General features: G+C 44.5%; 1 protein-coding gene and 1 pseudogene across 1 annotated transcript in view; both read right to left on the bottom strand.

The window, feature by feature from the left end:
* The window catches only part of TPD52 (tumor protein D52), a 347,528-nt gene that overhangs the window by 250,699 nt on the left and 75,797 nt on the right, over nt 1–21,032 (bottom strand). The window lies entirely within an intron of this gene.
* Nucleotides 1–21,032, bottom strand: part of LOC144826816 (uncharacterized) — a 37,779-nt pseudogene that overhangs the window by 1,158 nt on the left and 15,589 nt on the right.

Here is a 21,032-nt window from a genome sequence, read left to right as displayed (position 1 = left end):
CAGGGCTCCAGGATCCTCCAAAACTCACTTTCCCCAGTATCGGCCCCACTCCAACCTCTGGACTCCACCCAGAGCCCCGGCAGCCTTCCACTCCAGAATACGTATTTGGTTGTAATGTGCAAATAACTTTAACTTCACATATACACATCCGCCAGAGAAAAGGAGCTGTAAAAGCACCAATTGGCATAGTCAATAGAGCTAGCATTAATGTGCTAGCACATTGGCAGATCATTTGTGTCTGTGCATTGCATGTGTTAGCCCCTCAAAGCCAATTTTTTTTCAGGGTTTGGCAAAACGTATTTTTTAGCAAGAAAAAAGAGGAAGAAAAGTTAACCAGCATGGAGAAAACAATGGGTCAGCATATACTGCAATAAACAATAGGAACTTTACATATATGCGAAAAACAAAAAAGACACAGTTTGAAAGATCAATAGGTATGTCAGACAGAGAAAAAACATGCATACGACTACTGATTAAAACATCAAAAAGAATGCTGCTGTTTAAAACAAACAAAAAATAATTGTGTTCTGTGTACTATACACATATGAGACAAATAATGGCATGTCCAATGATTCAGTGAAAGGTAAAACAGCCTCTCATGTATTGCAGTGCAAGAACTTCAAAGAGGTGGAATGATAAACTAAACACCCAAGATAGTAACATTTCTTTGTGTGGGGCCAAAGCTTGAATGCATCTTTAACCGCATGCGCGCTAGCGGTTTTCCCGCTGTGCGCTGCGTTTTTTTAAAAGCCGCGTTACATGACGAGCTCAGCTCGTCATGAGCATACGAGCATCGTAACTCATGACGAGCTGAGCTCGTCATGAGCGCCGAAGGGGTTAAAGAATTAGTAACAGTAGTTATTGCAGACTGATGCACTGCCAAGCCAGACTTACTGAACAGGGCTCATCCGTTCCATAGTCAAAATATCATACATTTACCAACAAGGGCAGTGCATTTGTATCGATATTCTTTTAATGGAGTACACATACGTATAAATAAATGAGCAATAAACTACTGAAAGGTGACAACCTATGGGAAGGGCCTTCCACTGTACAGCAGCCCACGTTGCTGCATTTTTTTGTAAATTTTGATATGTCCAAGCAATAAGCATCTTTTGATAAAAACTGCATATGCAGCAGCTGAAGGATTATGTGGCAGTTGCGGCAAATCCATAATTACGCAAAAAAACGCTGCAGAATCTTATAATCCCACCTGTTCTTTACTCTCCTTTCTCAATACCCTGTCTTTCTTTAGTTCGCCTGTCCTTCTGCCTGTAACCCCTAACCTTCTGCCTCTATTCTCTGTCCATCTCTTTTCTCTCTGCCCTTCCAGCTCCCAACCTTAAGCTCTATACTCATCTAAGCCTGGGCGTAGTTCGCGAAGTAGAGCTACGCGTACTGCATAGTGCGCTGCTCACGATGATTGCACAGTGCCGGATGCTTGTCCGCACTGTGCAATCATTTAAAACGGCATCTTGCACAGTGCGAGTTGTCTTTTACTGCTGCTCTCGAGCTGCAGCTTTCTCAATGTGGACTGGTAGTTTCCCATCGCGAGCGGTCGTGAGCATACGCGACCACTCGCAATGAGAAACCGGACCGCCTCACGTTGAGAATCTCGCTGGGAGGTTTATTTTCCACGCTCGCAATCAGCAACCTGATGTTGCAGATCGTGAACGAGGAAAAAGTCTCGCCAGGATGTCATTTTGCTTCCTCGCGGTCGCCAACTTGAAGTTGAGGACCACGAGCAAGCAAAAAATGACCGCTACGCGTGTTTGCACTGTGCTACGTGCAATTTGCGTATAGCGTAGTGCTTTACCCAGGGTTATACTCATCCCACTTGAAGTTTCACTCCCTTCGCACTCTCACTTATGTATTTCTGCACTGCTCTTCTCATCTACCCTTATTTGACTTTTTCATTCTGTTTTTCCTCGCTTACCTCTCTCTACCTCCTTTCTCCACTTTTTTATTCTCTTCACTACGCCCAGTCCTGCTCTTTTTCTTCTATATTTGGTCTACGTTGTCACTGTAAACCCATGCGTTTTTCCAGTAACAGCTTTCATTTTCGGACCCATTTTAATGGATTACTATGTAGTTTCAGATGGTTGTTCAGTACCAAAATCTCAAGACAAGGCATTGCTTTGGTCTGTCGGTCTCATCCAAAGGCCTCATTCACATAGTCTCCTCCACTTACATGTGTGGCAAGCTCTGCTGCGAGACTGATGCAAAAACAACAGTTGATGGACAGAATGCAGAACAATGTCATACATTCACCCCCTTACAGAGCTCTGGGCCTAAATCCATCATTTTTTGCTCACCATGCCATTCTAGTTTGAACCCAGCCATATGCAAATCAGTCTTGACCCTGTGCCCCTGAGAACAGTCCAGCCTGAACTGCCAAGCCAGGTCCTCCCTGAACTGGAAACAAGCATCCTAGGACCAGTTTCGGGCTTTCAGCCCTCATCAGCCAGGATAGCTTGATTCCAGTGGCATGGAAAGCACAGGACTCACGTCTGAGCATACCCATCTGCCGCTGCGAGACTGGGCACGCCTTGCCCCATTATCACCACCAACTCCTTTGGGCTTGAGCAAACTTTCCAGGAAACCTGTACGTCGGCATTGAAATAAAAATGCAATACCTCGTTTTTTAGGGCTCGCCTAGACAATAATGTCTCATTGGTTATATAGAAGGTAACGAAAATGCTTTTAACACTTTTTCATTACAACTTTTCAACATGCTGCTCAGCACCCACACTGCTCTACAACATAGCATATTTTTCCTGAGGTCTGGAATCTTCTGTGGTGGGTTAAGCGTTGTTACAACTGCAGATTGCTCTGCTAAGCACTCTGCCCGAGCCCCACAAGCTTTTCAAAGGCTTCTTACACAAGCACAGTTATGCCGCATTATGCAAACTTTCTGTAAAAAGTTTTTTCGTGCTTAAGTACCATTCAGTCATCTAGGAAATATAAATAAACATTTTCAAATAATATGCCGAAATAGCAGCTACTACATAACAATATAGGTGCACACAAAGGCTCACATCATTAGCCATATATACATTCGATTTCTTAGAAAATATCTCGAGCTTCAATTATTGACTCTGGAACCAGTAGACTTAGGTTTCAATACCGACTCTCTCACTTGACTACATTGTGTAATCTTGGGCAAATCCAGCATTCTTCATTAATGTGAATCCTATCTGAACAGTCTGAAGAAGATGTAACAAACTCAATTCCTCCACTCGCCTGGGAACCGTGTGAAATACCTGGATGTTTAGTGTGACACACAACAGCACACAATTCAACACCACCCAACATAATTACACTCCACGTAATCCTCCTCAAAGCAAAATGATTCAACTCCAGATAAATACACCCTACTCAATACCAGATAAATACACCACACATAAAACCCCTCTAAGCCCCATATCAACAATCCACATAAATACACTCCAAACTATGAAACATAATTCCAATTGTGCTGCGGCAACAAAAGATGGACGGAATGCTGAATGAATCAAACATTCACCCCCATTCAAGAGATCTGGGTCAAATCCTTTCTTTTTTGGCCACTGCGCAACCCCAGTTTCCGCCCAGCCATATACAAATCAGTCTCTCCCAAGATCGGAAACAAGCATTCTGGTAGCAGTTTCCGGGTAACACCCATCAGCCAGGCTAGCTTGAATCCAAGGGCACAGCGAGCAAGGGACCCACGTCTGGGTATACCCTTGCCCACTTAGGAATAAAAGTGCTGCAGCTACAAATGATGGGCTGTCGAATGAACCAAAAATTCACCCCCGGTCAAGAGATCTGGGTTATGACTTTGGGTGAAGGTTTGATTGATTCAGCATTCCATCCATCATTTGTTGCTGCAGCACATAATTCCAATCAGAATAATTTCACTCAGTGCCACACAGTTTTATTCCACACCACATAATTTGACAACAAACCACATAATTCAACATCACAATTAAACCTACCACATACATTGAAACCACACCACAGAATTCCACAGAATTCTACAAAATTAAACAGCACACCACATATTTAAACTACTACATACCCCTCCACGACACGAAATACCAATCCACATAATTCCACTGCACACCATACCACATAATTCAACTCTACACATCCACACGACAACACACTATTTAACACCCCACAATTGCACAACTAACAATTCCAATTCTTTATGCACAATTGGGTGAGTGTTCGCCGGATTCATAGTTGGCGCTTACTATTCACGAGTATGTTTAAACTGTCGAATATTTCACTAGTTGTGCTACAAGGGTAGGAGGAATCATCCAACCTCCTTGATTGAAACCTACATAGATCTCTCTACATGTAATTACTTCAAAGCACACACTTAATTTTAACCATAGACACAATATCTAATATATGATTTTTTTTTTCTTTTGTTCATTAATTTTCTTTCTTTCATTGCCCAGCCAACACGTGTTTCGTCATGTTGGGTGTTCCCCACGACTTCTTCAGGGCTGTCTTCCTCTCATATGTCTTGTTATCCACCTTGACGCCAGTTATACTTCCGTCCTGGCCAGACTGCATATGTGTCCCACTCACTGAATATTCTCAGTATCTTGAATCAGGTGATTCCAATATTAATCCATATGCAACATGCCAGCCAATTCTATTTTTTTATGTGACTTTCATTTATGCAAGTGTGTTTAGATGGTTCCACAATCTGTATTGGCGACGCCTAATACATGTCCTCTACGCATTTGTATCTCCCGAGTCAGTGCCAATTCCAATTCAACCCACATAATTCCACTCCCCAACACATGGGTGAAAGATATTATAATTTATAAAATATTTAGTTTTGGGCAGAGACAACCCTTTTTCAACCCAGCTCCTGTTGCTACCTTAACTCCCTGCATCTCCTGTGTTTGCCTTCTTAATTAATCTTTACAGCCCCACACAGCTCGTCCCCTGCACCCTCACCTCCCCTTTTGCATTCCTGCAGATAACATACTTGTTTCGCAACAGAGCGCTGAAAAAGAAGGCAACTTTACAACTTCAGGAAAAAAACATGCATTGTTGCTCGTTTTACATAGCAATAGATATCCAGCATTATTAAAATCTCTATTAAGAGATGGCGACGGGCCCATCCTGGGAAGCTCTATATATTTTTTTTAATTCTATCCTTCAGATGAAAATACACAGTTTGAATACATTTCTTATGTACATCTCTCATTTGCTGCTTTTCTCAATTCTACCACCTTTCAGTTACATAGATAACTTATCTACCTTCCAATTTCATGCCCATGATATCTTTAATGTTGATATCTCTAACGTTCATACCTTTTGTTGCATACAACACTTCTTTAGCTATCACTTACACAATCCTTCTCATTTCAATAATACCTGATCTTTTCTTATATATAATTTACGTTCTGCTTAACTGTATATCCCTCACGTCCGTTTATTTCCTTTGCATGACCATGGTTGTCCAATATCTCATGTGTACACCAGCGAGGTTATGCATATTTTATTTGACTACTGAAATTGGACATAGTTAACTTGCATGTGATTTACTTTCTACGTTATGAAACTGACGCACTGGGTGATTTATAAAAGTGCGGAAACTAACCAGGTTGCTGTACATGTGACTTGTTTGGACTTATTTGCCCATTTCCATGTGGTTCCTGGTAAACAAAACCTAATCCTAACATATTTCCCGCACAGATCAAGACCATAGACTTTGAAGCAGCACACAGCACGTAATATCCACAGCGTGTAAGACAAGCGTACAAACGAAATGAAGGTAAAACAGCCGCAGGGGAGTTCAGGTAACAAAACATTACGCGTTTCGACCCACACATGGTCTTAATCAGGAGTGACTTTTTATAACATGATGTCTGCACTCTAAGTCCTTCTTCATTGTTGAAGACGGCAGTGTATTTAAAACCCAGAGCAATTGACCCTCGCTAGTGCATAGGATTAAGACCATGGGTGGGTCGAAACGCGTGATGCTTGGTTACCTGAACTTACCTACTGCAATTAAGGCATGTTTTACCTGTATTTCGTTTGGAGGGCTTGTCTTTCACATTGTGGACGTTAAATGATTTTTCAGCTTTTTAGGACTGTTAATGGTAATTACTTGTATTTGTTTATGGTCCTCATGTATTATCCCAAAAAATAATTGTATTATTTTGTCGCCTAACAAGTAAACTGTGCCTCAAGGAGTGTCTTACTTTCGGAGTGAGATCCAAACTATGAGACTCCAAGTGAATGAGACTGTGCTGCAAGATGCCAGACACAACCATGATGGGCAGTGCCCAATCTACAACATTCAAAAGAAATGCTTTCCCACTTGGTGTCGAGGTCAAAGAAACTGTAAACAAACGAAAATGCAACTATAACAAATATTTCAAATCACGGTAATTTGCTTTAGAATTTACAAAAATGATCTAAAACTTGAGTTCATCACGTTATTTACAGAAATCCTTGCAAAATGAATTTGCTCTAGGTACCTACAATATGTAATTACCTATCTGCCAATAGTGTGTTAGCTGGTTAAAAATTGTGTCTAATCTTAGTTTATAAGGACTGAGAAAAACAATTTTAAGACGTAACTCTAAAACAAATTAAAAAAAAAGTCTGCACATTTCCCACAAGACTTGTTTCCCAAGCAAGCACATCTCACAAGGATTGGACAAAATTCGATCTTGATCTGGGCAAATAAAAACAGTGGTTTATGAAGAGCCATTTAAACCTTGTTAACACTCACAGGCTTAGTGAATACAATTACTGTTGCTGGGTCTTAGAGCTGAAAAGAAGCGGTCAACAATGAGAGCACACATACAAACGCCCCCCCCCCAATGGTTTGTCACAAAGACCCTTGTAAACCCTGATGACATCCGCCAGCTTAGCAAAGACAATTATTATTGCTGAGTCATAGACCCCAAAAGTGGCTGTCAAACAAACCAATACACAAACAGCATTTATGAAGACCTATGTAAACCACGTGGTGAAATTATTGTTGTTGGGTCTTGGAACCCAAAAACACATGGTCAGCCATGAACACACAGACATACAACTGTATCTGTGTACACACACACACACACACACAATGTCTCACAAACGCTATCCCTCAACTACGAATCTTCACTCCGAAAACTAAGATCTGATGTATCATTTCTATCCCCACTTTTGTTCCTTCCGGTGTCATGCTCCACTCACTGCTAAAACTGGGCGGAACAATCTTGACGTAGCAGACTGAGAGGCATATGTGGTCTGCTTATCTGGCATGGTAAGAACAAAGACCTTCTGTGCAATCCTTGGGTTCTGCTGACCTCTTCTTAGCTTGGGACAAGGTATGCATTTGCCAGGTACAGGAAACAGGCTAGTTCCCAAGCTCTTCTATGGCACAGGCAACGGGCTTCACAGCTCTTCTATACTACACCATTTGCAACTGGATATAGGCTCCCTTTAAAACAGTAATATAGGGGTTACCAGGGCCATGCTGACGGGGAGGCCATAGGATCCAGCTATAGGTGATGCGGGGGAGTCACTACCCAGAGTCAGACAGCAAAGGAGCCAGACAATCTACACCTTGATGACTAAGCAGCTGCCACATGTATAGCTTTGGCACCGCACTAGGGTATCTTCTTCCTCCTTCCCCAGCTGAATCTGGAAAGCAATCATCAATTAATATGTAGTCCAAACAGGACAGGCACAGTGGCCAATTGTGCTACTGGTTGTATCCAAGTTAGCTACTTAATCTTACATCATACCAGCGCTTCCCACACAAAAATCACAGCAACACATTCTCTCAAACTGAATACACTGTACATACATTTGGGTTCTCTGGTAATACCTCCCAGGTATGTACATAAACTCCTGTCAACAACCAGCCTTTTTTTATATAAATAAAGCTAACCAGGGCCAAGGGCACGGGAGCGGTTTACAACCAAACCAACTACATTACACATTTAGGTTTCTTTTTTTATGCACAGAGTGATTGAGAGATTTGCCCAGAATCATAGAACGTAGAGGAGAGGCCAGGATTCAACCTTGGTTCCCCATCTTCCAACATTGGCAGCTCTAGCCAATATGCCATATTGCTCCATAACTAACGGAATAAATATGTGATATTACAAATCCAGTTTCCTTCACTGAATATAAGAAGTTACATGCATAAAGTCTCCTACCCATACTTCAACAAATATAAACTGCACTGAGTCTAGATATTATGGTGGGAAGAGGCATTAGGTGTGAAGAGGAGTTTGCATGTAGCTCCTGGAAGGAAAAGCAGCACTGATAAAACTCTACCAACCATTTGAGTACCATTAAGTAGGTAAATAAGGAAAGCAGGCTGTTCATTTGAAATACACGGAGTAAGAGGTAGAATTGACAGAGGCTGTCAAACTGAATGGTTAGACTTCATGGGTTCTCTCAACAAAGCTATTTCTAGGAGTGTGACTGACTTACTCCATGCTTAGAAATGGATTATCCATGAATTTCCAAATCCGTGACATGCTTACTCAAGGATTTTTTTTAAAAAAATGTTAATTTCCCAAAACGTTTTTTGCATGAGCAAGCATGTCTTACGCCAAGGAATAAATGAACAATCCACCTCTAACAGTGAGTTAGATAATACTTCTAACTGAAAAAGCGTTGTAGAATCAGACTGGAAATCCACATCTAAAACAGGACTAAAAGAGCTCCTCTGGGATTTTTATTGACCGGGTGCATTTTTTTTTATATATACTCAAACTTTATCTTACACTAAAAACACATAGAACTTGTACAAATGACCAACTATTTTGTAGATGTAAACTTGTAAACATTAGGTAGGTATGTCTCTTTAAGAAAAGGGCTGGGGAGGCAGGTGCCAAGGAAGCCTTGCCCACTGGTATTTTTGAGCAGGAGGTGCAGTCCTGGAACTACAAGGGGATTAATTAGCCAGGGACTAGGAGAAGCAGGTCAGGCAGTTTTTTCAGTCTGGCGGGAAGGAAGAGTGAGGTTAGGTATTAGACAAGTATGGAAGACGTAACGCCTACAGCAGTGGAGGAGGTGCTCTTAGTGCTTCAACAGGCAGGCAGGGAAGATCTGCTCAAGCCAGGAATCGGAGTTAGGGTTGGGTCTGAAAAAGGGAGGCCCCGTTTGGAGGTTGCATGAGGGGTGGACAGCCGTTTTGGCCTGGTCCTCCTTCAGAGTAAGGTGAAGAAAGGAGCGCCTGTGGCAGGTCAGTGAGGGGCAAAAAGCTTGGTTGGGGACATTCATGGCAGCTTGACCTTCTGGGGCTGGGCTGCCACGGAGTTCCATGAGTGCAGGCAGGGGTGTTGGGAGCGGGAGATTAATTATAGCCACACCGCGCTAGGGGTGGTGACAAGTAGGGCACCCGTTTTGAGAGACAAAGCCATAGGTCAAGAGGACAAAAAGAGCGCAAGGCTTCACCAGGACAAGGATCAATGCGGAGACTCGTGGTGGAAGTCATGCCACGCCGAGTGGCCACTTCAAGTTTGCTGGCAGACATAGGCTGCATAGCAGCAGTGGTAGTGCGATGAGCAGAGGAGGCCAGCAGGTGGCACCTATCCATTGTGATGTGGAGGCCAACAAGGCCTATGCCCACGACATGTACAACTAGTGGGTTACCTGTAATGTACAAGCCCTTTCCAGGGAGGCCCAACCAAGGAGAGGTGGGTGCAACAAGGAAAGGTCCGGCTGGGCAAGTTGGGCGTTGCTGGCCCTTTAACAGTCTATGGAGTCCTATCACTTCGGGCACAACAGCTCCAAATCTGGGGGAAACATTATCTTACACAACATACATAAAAAACTGATGTACAAGAAATTATAAATGGTGGTGAGGGAGGAGAGAATGAAGGACCCATTTGAAGAATATCCATTGGACAGATTGATGATCTCATCAATAGGAGTTGTGCCAAAAAAGGAAAGAAAAAAAAAGTGGCCATATTTAACTTGAATCAACATTTGCTCTGGCCTGGACCATCTTCTGTCAATAATTTCATAGCAGAAGATGTGTCAAAAGTCAATACACCAGAGCAGATGATGCAGTAGATTTGGCAAACATAACGGGCTAGGAACACTGATGGCAATAAAACATTAAGTCAGTGTTCCATTTTTACCGGTATACTTGGATGACTTTGAACTGCTAAGCATACAGTTTTCAAGGACTGTTTTTTGTTGATAAAGGATTGGTGATGGGCCGTTCGTTTTCCTGTAGGTTATTTGAGAAATTCAGCACTTTTGGCAATGTTTTTTCCCCCATTTGTTTCTGAAGCCATCTCCGTGATGCATTACCTGAAGAATTGTCAGTTCAGATGGAGGTTTTCTGCCAATCGATTAGGATGTAGTAGTGTCACTGGCACCAGACAACAGTGGGGCCAGCTACAGTGTTGACATTCTTGGGGGATGAGAGGGGTGGAAATAAAGATAGATTCAATTGTATAAAGGCTTGTCTATCAGTAAACTATAAGGCAAGGATAATGGAGCTACTACTGGAGATGTTGAGTAAAAAGAAAACGCAAAAGGTGCAAATAGTATTGGGATATTTGAACTTCACATGTAGGGGTGTGAGAGCGGTGAAGGCTTTTTGCAGAACGTTGGGCTCTGCACTAGCAGGATTGTGACTTCTGTACCATTATCTGAGAATGTGGACAGCTTTCTTGAGCAGTTTCAACAGTGTTGCATTGCAAGAATTAGGTAGGAAAGTGGAGTGGTCAATATAGATATTTTCAGGCAGGCTGGCAGTTGTGATTTTGGTCTATACTGGCAAGAGTGGTCGTGTGCTGAACAGTGGCCGGTATCTTGGAAATCTGAAGGAATAAGAATAGCTTTCCTTGAATTCTTTCCACTGGTGGGGCGCTGTTGATGTGGGGAAACTTTTTAATGAACAAGAAGGTATCTTTCAATGTAGACAACATGGAAGTGGTAAACACTGTCCCTAGTCGATTGTTTTTTGAAATTCAAGTGCCAAGATTGTCGCGAGTGTTTTTGTCGGGCTGTTCAAACTACAACATAATCTTCAGAGCCAGGCATGTTCCAAGAGTGTCCAAAGACATTATGGATGTGTCATGTTTAAGTAGTGGACGAGGTTCCATGAACAGAGTAGAAGAATCTGGAGAAGCCAGAGGAGCTGTAGCAGCTAGGAGATTAAGTATGCTTCAGTAGATATAGATTATTTGCCACCATCTACGAGGAGAACGTATAAACAAGCACAGGTAGAATTCATAGCGTCAGGAGCTAGTAGGTCGGTTGAATAGGAATTGCCAGTATGATGAGGCTATTTGATTCTGACAAGGATTGAGAAGGGTTTGTCTCAAGTGACGACTTCAGGGAAATGGAGGAGGTAGCGTTTTTAGGAAGTTTTATTGAGATTGTGAACCTTCAGCTGGGAAGCTATCTTGGAGGATTTTAGAAGGTTGGGCCAAAGAGAAGGTTGTGAAGAAAAATATAGCGGAAGCAAATAACATTGCCATGACCACCAAAAATTGTCTCCAGGGTGCAATTAGTTTACGTTAACGGGAAAGAGAAAGGCTTCCCTTTTTTGCTGCTAATGGTAGAAGTAGTCTTTAAGGCATTTCAGGTCTCAGAATTGGTGGGGATGTGTGTCTTGGGGACGTTTTTGAAGGCAAGACTGTAAGGATACGGGTAAGGAGATTGAGATTTTGGTGCATCAATCTAAGCTATATTAGAGGGGAAATGGTTACGTTTTCTGGAATGAGCGCCCTTGCCAATGTATTGGACCAGTTTATATGTTTTTTCATAGGCATGTTACTGGCCCGGCGCATTGGATTTGCGGCCATTTGTTAAGTTAACTGCTTGGCAAGCAGATAGGAAGACTTTTGCAAGAACTCTTGAGGATACTGAAGTCCAAATCCAATAGTGATGAAAAGGATGGCTGAGGTGGGGGAGCTGCTATTGTCTTTGGCTGAATTGTTTAAAAGCAGAGGTTGCCCAAATGTTTTGCTGATTCACTCAGGTGAGAACAATCTAGTACAATTGAAAAGCCGGATTCGGATTTTTAAAAAACATGAAAAGGGACTTGAAAATATTATGGTCAGGCACGACCTTGATATGAACAGAATGGATTACTAGGAGGGAATAAAGAAGGGCCAGAAACTCTGCAGCAATAGATAAATGCAAGGAGGAAGGTTAACTGGGAAATAGCTAACTTTGCATTGAAGAAGCAATGTTTAAATTGGAGGCTGTGAAACTACAGCTTGAGGGAAGGTATTTGTTTCGAGATGATGGAGTGCATTATACATCTTTAAATTCGAAGTGTACTTGTTTCAGTTGAGTTACATGTTCGAGTACCTGCTTGATGAGGTTGTTGGGGGCGGGGGGTCAGAAAAACGCCTCTAGTGAGGGTTTTTCTGTGTAAGATAGGCACAGTTATTGTTTAGGGCACAATAAAGTTTTTTAGACAGCTGGGCAGGCGGATTAGCTCTGAGGAGAGAGGGTGGAGCGGATGGAAGTTTGTTATGTGTTGAGTTATACAAGACATTGAAGCTGTTGGAGCGAACGTATGAATAATTGAGGCAAAGAGTTTGTATGAGAATTGTCTGGGAGTTGCTGGACAATGCTGAAAAGTGTTTTTTTAGGGATGGTAGATGATTTTTTTTATAAGTGGATTTCATATAGTGAGGCATAATGTTAGTTTGTAAGGCAATGGCCAGGGGTTTGATTTACTGTGATAAACACTTGTCTCATTGAAGCAGCCTTTTTCACATATATCAGTGTTGTGTGGTTCTTGGCCAGCACACTCTTGCCACAAGAAAGACTTGATACAAACTTGCTGCGGACATTATACCAACTTTTGTAATGCAGCTTTACAACAAGTAGTGTAGTGTAGTGTAGTTTTTATGTAGAGGCTACAGGTTCAATTATGCGCTCTGGGATACTAAAGTAAACAGCTGACTGATAAATCATTATACTGTTTTCTAAACCTACATGAATATACTTCAGACTGAAACAATATACTCATGAATAGTATTTACTGGAACTTTAAAGCGATCACAGAGTCTATATATATTTATCCCAAGAAACAATCTAAAATTTTGACAACCATTTAACTAAAATGTCGCTTAGTTTAGATGAAACCAAAATTACATATTGTAGTGTTTATTTTAAAGCCTTTCAGGTTCGAATTCCTCTTCCTTTTTGCCTGGTCTTCGACTAGTAATCATTGTCTCTTGTTCCCCAGTGTATTACATGGAGTGTCATCTCTAGATAACTAATTTAAAGATCGGATATTGATTTTTTTCTCAGATATCACAATGTCCACAACGAACATGGGGTAACAAACTAAATAAGAAAATACGCACAACTATTGAAAACAAGCATTTACAATGCAATGGTTTTGCCTTTGTTAAAGTTAGAGCTATTGGCATTGCTCTTGACATTTTTTTTATTTATGTTTTTTAACATAAATAAATGGCATTGTCATTTACAATAGCAGGGCAGGGCACAGGGAAGGGGGGAGAGGAGAGACGAAGGAGAGCTGCGGGCTAAGGGAAGGGGGGGCGAGGAGAGACGAAGGAGAGCTGCGGGCTCTTTTGTTGTAATGCTTGCATAGATGAGTTGGTGGATGCTTGGATGGGTGTATGGATGGGTGTATGGATAGATGGATGGGTGGATGGATAGATGGATGGGTGGATGGATAGATGCATATATACAGCCAATCCCTCAACAATTTATGCAATCCACCAACCCATCCAACCAACAACCCATCCATGCATCCACCCATACATCCATGCATCATGCATACATCCATCCATCATGCATCCATCCACCCACTGTGTCCCACTCCGACCCCTCTAAATATAACTCATTTTTTCTGTATAAAGAGATGACTGTATTCACTAGTATATGCAGTAGTGTGTGGTGGACTTAGTTTGAGTGTTTGTTTCCTGCACACTCACACACTGCTCACCCTGCACACACACACACAATGTGCACCCTGCACACACACACACACAATGTGCACCCTGCACACACACACACACAATGTGCACCCTGCACACACACACAAACAATGTGCACCCTGCACACACACACACACAATGTGCACCCTGCACACACACACACACAATGTGCACCCTGCACACACACACACACAATGTGCACCCTGCACACACACACACACAATGTGCACCCTGCACACACACACACACAATGTGCACCCTGCACACACACACACACAATGTGCACCCTGCACACACACACACACACAATGTGCACCCTGCACACACACACACACAATGTGCACCCTGCACACACACACACACAATGTGCACCCTGCACACACACACACACAATGTGCACCCTGCACACACACACACACAATGTGCACCCTGCACACACACACACACAATGTGCACCCTGCACACACACACACACAATGTGCACCCTGCACACACACACACACAATGTGCACCCTGCACACACACACACACAATGTGCACCCTGCACACACACACACACAATGTGCACCCTGCACACACACACACACAATGTGCACTCTGCAGTCAGTCTGCAGTCACTGTCACTCTCGCACCCACAGGCACTCGCACCCACAGGCACTCGCACCCACAGGCACTCGCACCCACAGGCACTCGCACCCACAGGCACTCGCACCCACAGGCACTCGCACCCACAGGCACTCGCACCCACAGGCACCGGCCGTCACTCTGCACTCACCGTCACTCTGCACTCACCGTCACTCTGCACTCACCGTCACTCTGCACTCACCGTCACTCTGCACTCACCGTCACTCTGCACTCACCGTCACTCTGCACTCACCGTCACTCTGCACTCACCGTCACTCTGCACTCACCGTCACTCTGCACTCACCGTCACTCTGCACTCACCGTCACTCTGCACTCACCGTCACTCTGCACTCACCGTCACTCTGCACTCACCGTCACTCTGCACTCACCGTCACTCTGCACTCACCGTCACTCTGCACTCACCGTCACTCTGCACTCACCGTCACTCTGCACTCACCGTCACTCTGCACTCACCGTCACTCTGCACTCACCGTCACTCTGCACTCACCGTCACTCTGCACTCACCGTCACTCTGCACTCACCGTCACTCTGCACTCACCGTCACTCTGCACTCACCGTCACTCTGCACTCACCGTCACTCTGCACTCACCGTCACTCTGCACTCACCGTCACTCTGCACTCACCGTCACTCTGCACTCACCGTCACTCTGCACTCACCGTCACTCTGCACTCACCGTCACTCTGCACTCACCGTCACTCTGCACTCACCGTCACTCTGCACTCACCGTCACTCTGCACTCACCGTCACTCTGCACTCACCGTCACTCTGCACTCACCGTCACTCTGCACTCACCGTCACAAACACGTTGCTCGGGGCATTTGTTGACAAAGCAAAGCAGTTCCATTAAGTGTCAAACAGGTATGGAGCAGGTTTGCTTTCCCATGTATGTCTGTATTTGAGGTGAGTTGCATGAAAAAGATGCATCACCTTATCAAAGAGGAACTCCAATAGCCCCCAGCACCTCCCTTTGCCAGGAGGATGTGAACTCCTACACAGAAGCAGGGCAGAGTCCTCCATGCTGGGCCCTTGGCCCAGGCTAGAAGGAGACGCATTCTATGGAGAATGACAATGTGCTAAATGGGGACCCTGCCCCAGACCTGACAAACAACACCTACATCTGACCTCGGGAATTTGTCCTCGGGCCCCAGAGAATAAATCCGACCCTGTCTGAAGCCTTAGGCCGGTCAGCAGGTCGAAAGCAGCAGGGCCGTCATCCCATGCGGATGTCAACAGTGGAAGTGCGCAGTTTTTCTGTCGACCTAAACTTCTACCGCGTGTCCCCTCCACTCCAAAATCTAGGGGGGGGGAGGGGATAAATCCCTTACGCTTCCTGTTCCCATCAACGAAGATAGTCAGAGCAGTCACAACAGACACACATGGACATGGTCATACACGAGCAGTCACCGAGCAGGAGCTCACACAGACGTGTAGGCGCACACAAACCGGCGGTGTCACCAGCAGCATTGAAGTTTGACAACTCGTCTAGACATCATTTAACAATAGTATTAGACAGGGGGCTTCTTGCAGACAGTCACAGGGCCTCGAGAAGAACCACCCATAGGTCCCCGACAGACGTTCGTAGTCTTTACGGTCTATGGGGGCGGACATTTCCAGTGTCCTGCGGATCCTGCTTTGGAGGTGTTTATGGGATGGGGAAAGAGACGAACACCCCCACCCCCACCCCCCGCCTTTTTTTTTTTTATTCAGTCTTGGTACACGCACTCTTCCTGCGCGCTGGGTTTGCCCTAGTTGCCTCCAAGTTATGAGCACGAGGGGCAAATATGAGTGTATCCAGACCATTCAATCCTTGGCCTCCAGGGCACGAGTCGGGGTACCACGCGGGTGGACGGCATCCCCCCACTTATTTGAGGGTTTTTCAGGGTGGACGCCGTCCACCCTGCTCAATCAAAACCGCGTCCACCATTACTGATGAATTATGTTTGCCTCTAGGCTGCGCATGTGTGCCCGAATGCAGACTTGCTTCCTACAGCGCCCAGACGCTCTGTGGGAGTGCGCTCTCCCCTCGAGAAGCAGAATACATAACAAAAGGGTATCGTCAAAACGTCCCTTTTCAAAGCGGGAGGCGCACCACGAAGCCCAGTACAGCAATTAAATTACAAAGGGGCTGCTTACAGTTGTCCAAGAGGCCCTTAGCAGGCAGTGTGAAACTAATCCTATGTGAATGTGTTTCACACTGCAATGAGAGAGTGTGGACGTGTCATTACGCCCAGTGTTGCTGAAATTGGAACTGGGGGAGGATTGCGAGGCCGGCACTAGGGTAAGTATATTAAAGTTTAAAAAGCACCTTCTGCCTCGTTCCTAGCCACAATAAAAATGTTACATAGCTTCGGTGATTAATGTTCTACGTGGAGTGAGATCGGAGTTTTGTCTAGTGAAAGTTTTGACTCCTTGTTAATATGGGTTAATATGCCTGATGCAAAGGACGTGTACCATACATCACAGACCTGTATTTATGAAGGTAGCTCAGTGGGTTACTGCTTTTGTTAGAGGTATTCTTTAGTTACTTGCAGTTTCTAAGTTAAAATCCTAAAATGGAACAGCGAGCTATCAACTGTAATCAAAGCGCTGCATGCAAACTGCAAGTTATATATTAGAGTGTTATACTTTTTTCCCCAGTCTTCCATTTTTTTATTGTTGCAAAAAAGATTTGTTTGGGTAGAAAACAATTGTTATTATTACAGAGAACTCTCAAGTATGGTGTTACATTTTGAATCCTGTTAAAGGGTGGTTGTAAGGGAATCTGTGCCGGTAGTGGTCACTGGGGGGCGCTAACTGGGCACCACCAGTGCTAAAGCTTCCCTGGAAACAGGTTCCAGTATTGATACTCAAATGAAGAGCTCCAATACTTTCCAGTCGATGTTGATCAAAAAACTGTAAAAACTACATTAAACATTCATCTTAAAGTATAGGCAAAAAGTTTTAAACCAATCCTCCTTTTTATTTATCATCACAAAGAATACACCTTCAAATACATGACTTCAGGCTTTGCACTGTACAAAACCCCTGACTTGCCTTTTAGTTCACTAATAGCACTGTCTTTTGGGGGGAGGTGGTGGGGGAGCTGGAACGATTCTCAGGTCTTGTTTGATAAATACTTTGCACATAATCTGAAGTACTAACATGAGGTGCTTTCGATAGTTTACTATAGTCTAACATAATCTGTGCTGCATGATTGACACACCACATTTTTTCAAGGCTTGGCTTGTGTATGGGTTCTTAAGAGCCAGAGCAGACCCTTGGCTCCGCTGTCCCTGGTAATTTGGTGTCTCGCCCACCTTTGCCTTTTGCCATAGTCCGGGTCACTGGAATTATGCATCAGGAGAAGACCAAATTATGCAGCAGGGTGGAATTATGAGGCAAGCAAAGGCAAGTTATGTAGTATAATGCTGCATATTTTATGGTAGAGTTACTTTATTATTTTGAAATTTTGCACATGCTAACACTATCTGTATTGTATTGTATTGTTACTTGTATAGCGCATGGCTACCCGGAGGCATCCCAGCGCTGCGCGGGGCTAAGGGGAGGGGGTCTGAGCTTTTATATGAACAGCCAGGTCTTCAAATGTTTTCGGAAGTTCAAATGGTTTGGTTCGCTCCGTAGATGCAGTGGGAGGGCATTCCATAGTCTGGAGGCATTGAGTGAGAAGAGGCTACCGCCACTTCTGACCTTCTTGATCCTGGGAATCACCGCAACTGGGCAAATGTTTCATCTCATTAGTACCATTTACCACCTAAATACATCCATCTTTAAGCTACTTTAAGTGCATAGTTTATTCAGTCTGATAATATGGCAATGTGGGCTGTATTTGGATAATTAGCAAAATGGCATCTTGGCAATATCTGTAACTGAGGGATAAACATGCTGCCCAAAAATGCAGGTCATATAATAGAACGTAGAATATTCTGTAACCTTTACTACCGCTCCCTATGGAGGACAACCCACCCAACGTATAACTCTTTACTGTGTTGATGGGGAACTCTTTAACACAAGTGTATCCATTGGTGAAGTAGATGTGCTTTTGGCAAGACTGAATGCTGAGTGGGCTGTCATATTGTTACAGCCCACTTCGTAAACTTCTTTGTTTTTCAGAAACAAGCCCACAATTCAAGGGTTTGTTTCTGAAAAATAAAAATGTCTCCTACCCACAGGGAGATTTTCTCTACAAGTGGTGGGCAGTGTTCATTTTTCCTGCCAGGCATGACAGACACAGAGTGGTCTGCCTCAGCAAATCCGCCCCAAGTAGGCAGACCTTCAGAGGTACTGACTGGAGCGTCATTTCAGTGGAATGACCTCTGCCTATAACTGTACCCCAGTGGACAATGGTCACACTTGCAGAACCCAGAGGCTCTTCCTTCCAGTTACCCGTACCACCCTTTCTTCGGGACGTGGAATAACCAGACTTAACACGTGCTATTATAGGACACTCAGGATGTCGTGATGTCACTTCATGGTGTGATGTCACTTCCTGTCGTGATGTCACTTCCTGTCGTGATGTCACTTCCTGTGACCACGCCTACCTTGGAGAGTCCCCCCACTTCTTTTTTTAGGACTTGTGCCCTGTTGGCCTCTATTTAGAAACAAGAACCTCCCACCCCGCACCCCCCCCCCCCACACACACACACACTTCTTCGGGCAAGAAAGTCGTGCCATTTCCAGGGAATTCCAAGGTTAGGAGACAGAGACGACTGCTGACATGACACCGTGCCAGGCCCTCCGCCTCGCCTCCTCTTTTTACCTCACCGGATCGTACCCGCAAGAACCTTATCTGTTTTGGGAGTCGCTGGGCTTCAACCCTTCGCGCTGCCAGATGTTCCTCAATGCCACTCCCTTGCCTACATGTTTGTTGTCCCTGGCCCTTCGGATTGTGGCAAGCCCTCAGCCCACCCACTCACGTGACCAGCCCCTCTGACCACCCTCCTACCCACCCCTCCAGAACCCAGTTTGTCCACCCAGGTTCCCAGTCACGTAGCAAGCGTGACACGAACTATAGCTTAAGTGAAGAACATTGCCTACGAAAGTCCGCGCTATATAAAATTGCATAAATAAATAAAAAAATAATCACCAGTTGCTTTACACACGTACACACTAATTTTGTTATGCACAGGCAGATTAAGTGATTTGCTCAGAATCACAGGCTGTTGAGCGTCCCTGCCGACACTCGAACTCTGTTCTACAGCTTCGAGGTTGACCGCTGTAGCCGTTAGGCCACATCCTGGTAAACCTAACCTCAAAGGAGCAATGTTTTTTGCAAATAATATTTACAACACAATATTTACGTCCGGTGATAATTTTGTTATCGATACTCTGACATACAACCAATCTAGTGCCGTCCCGTTAAATTCCTGTAGGACTAAAACAGGCCCCTCCAGTTGATATTAAACACAGCCGAGACGCAAGAACACAGAAAGCGTGTTCATGGATGGCCCCAATAAAGCAATGTATGCCATACGCAATAAACGGCATCTCGGTAGGATTTTGTCCAAATGTTCCATCTGCTTCAAGGCACCTCTCGCTCATATGGTGGCCGGGTCTCACTTTGCGTATGTCAATGGTTTGCATTTCTTTCCTGTGTGTATGCCGTTAGTGGGTGAAAATGTAAATGGAGCCCTCCGCGGTGTTGTGGCCTACCACGCCAAGCCAAAGGCAACGTGTGGAGGACAGAGCGGCCTCGAAGGCTAGGGTACAAGTCAACAGCAAACATTGAAAATAGATATATTTTGCCTTTAAAGCTCTTTGTGGTCTTGTGCTATTCAGTTGACCGCATTTGAGCCTCTATTCCTAGGTAGACGCTGAGATGTGGAAGGCTGAAAGACGATTACAATAAAGAAGAAAATAAGCAATTTTAGAAACGATGCCAGAAACTGGTCAGTAATGACTGCTCTTATAGTGTTCCAATGTTTACCGCACTATATTATTGCACTCACGCTGTATTGGAATATATCGGACACGTCTTTGTTTGTAGGCCTGAAGCCTCCCTGTGGCTGGCACGTGACGCTGTGTCACTCGTACCTGGAAGGGAGGGGGGGGCATGACGGAGGTCACTCCGACGATAATGAACTCCAGCACACCGGACCCCGCGCAGGGCTACTGGACGGTGACGCGTCCTCATCAATTATCCCTCATTGGAATCCATGATGCGTGGCCTTTGTACTCAAATCAACCTCGGCAGCAGAAAGGCTACGACCATACAATACCGCCTCGGCCGACAGCCGATTATTACAGCAGCGGGGAATAACACACGGAGTAAGGCCCCCAGAGCCCGTCAGAAGAGATAATAACGAGGCGTACTCAAGTACCACCCACAGACGGGTCATAATTACACACAGATCACCCAAGACAACGCCATCTGTGCAGCCAAAGGGGGTGTTTTCTCCGTGTCCGCGTCTATTTTGCAGTCCTTTTCATACTGCGGTGACACAAATTATAAAGTGTTGTGGCAGCGCTGACACCGCCTC

This window comes from Lissotriton helveticus, chromosome 4_1 (assembly GCF_964261635.1).
Source record: "Lissotriton helveticus chromosome 4_1, aLisHel1.1, whole genome shotgun sequence".
In the NCBI taxonomy this organism is placed as follows: Eukaryota; Metazoa; Chordata; class Amphibia; order Caudata; family Salamandridae; genus Lissotriton; species Lissotriton helveticus.
The sequence above is the reverse complement of the archived record's forward strand: the minus strand, read 5'-3'. Positions and strand labels throughout refer to the sequence as shown.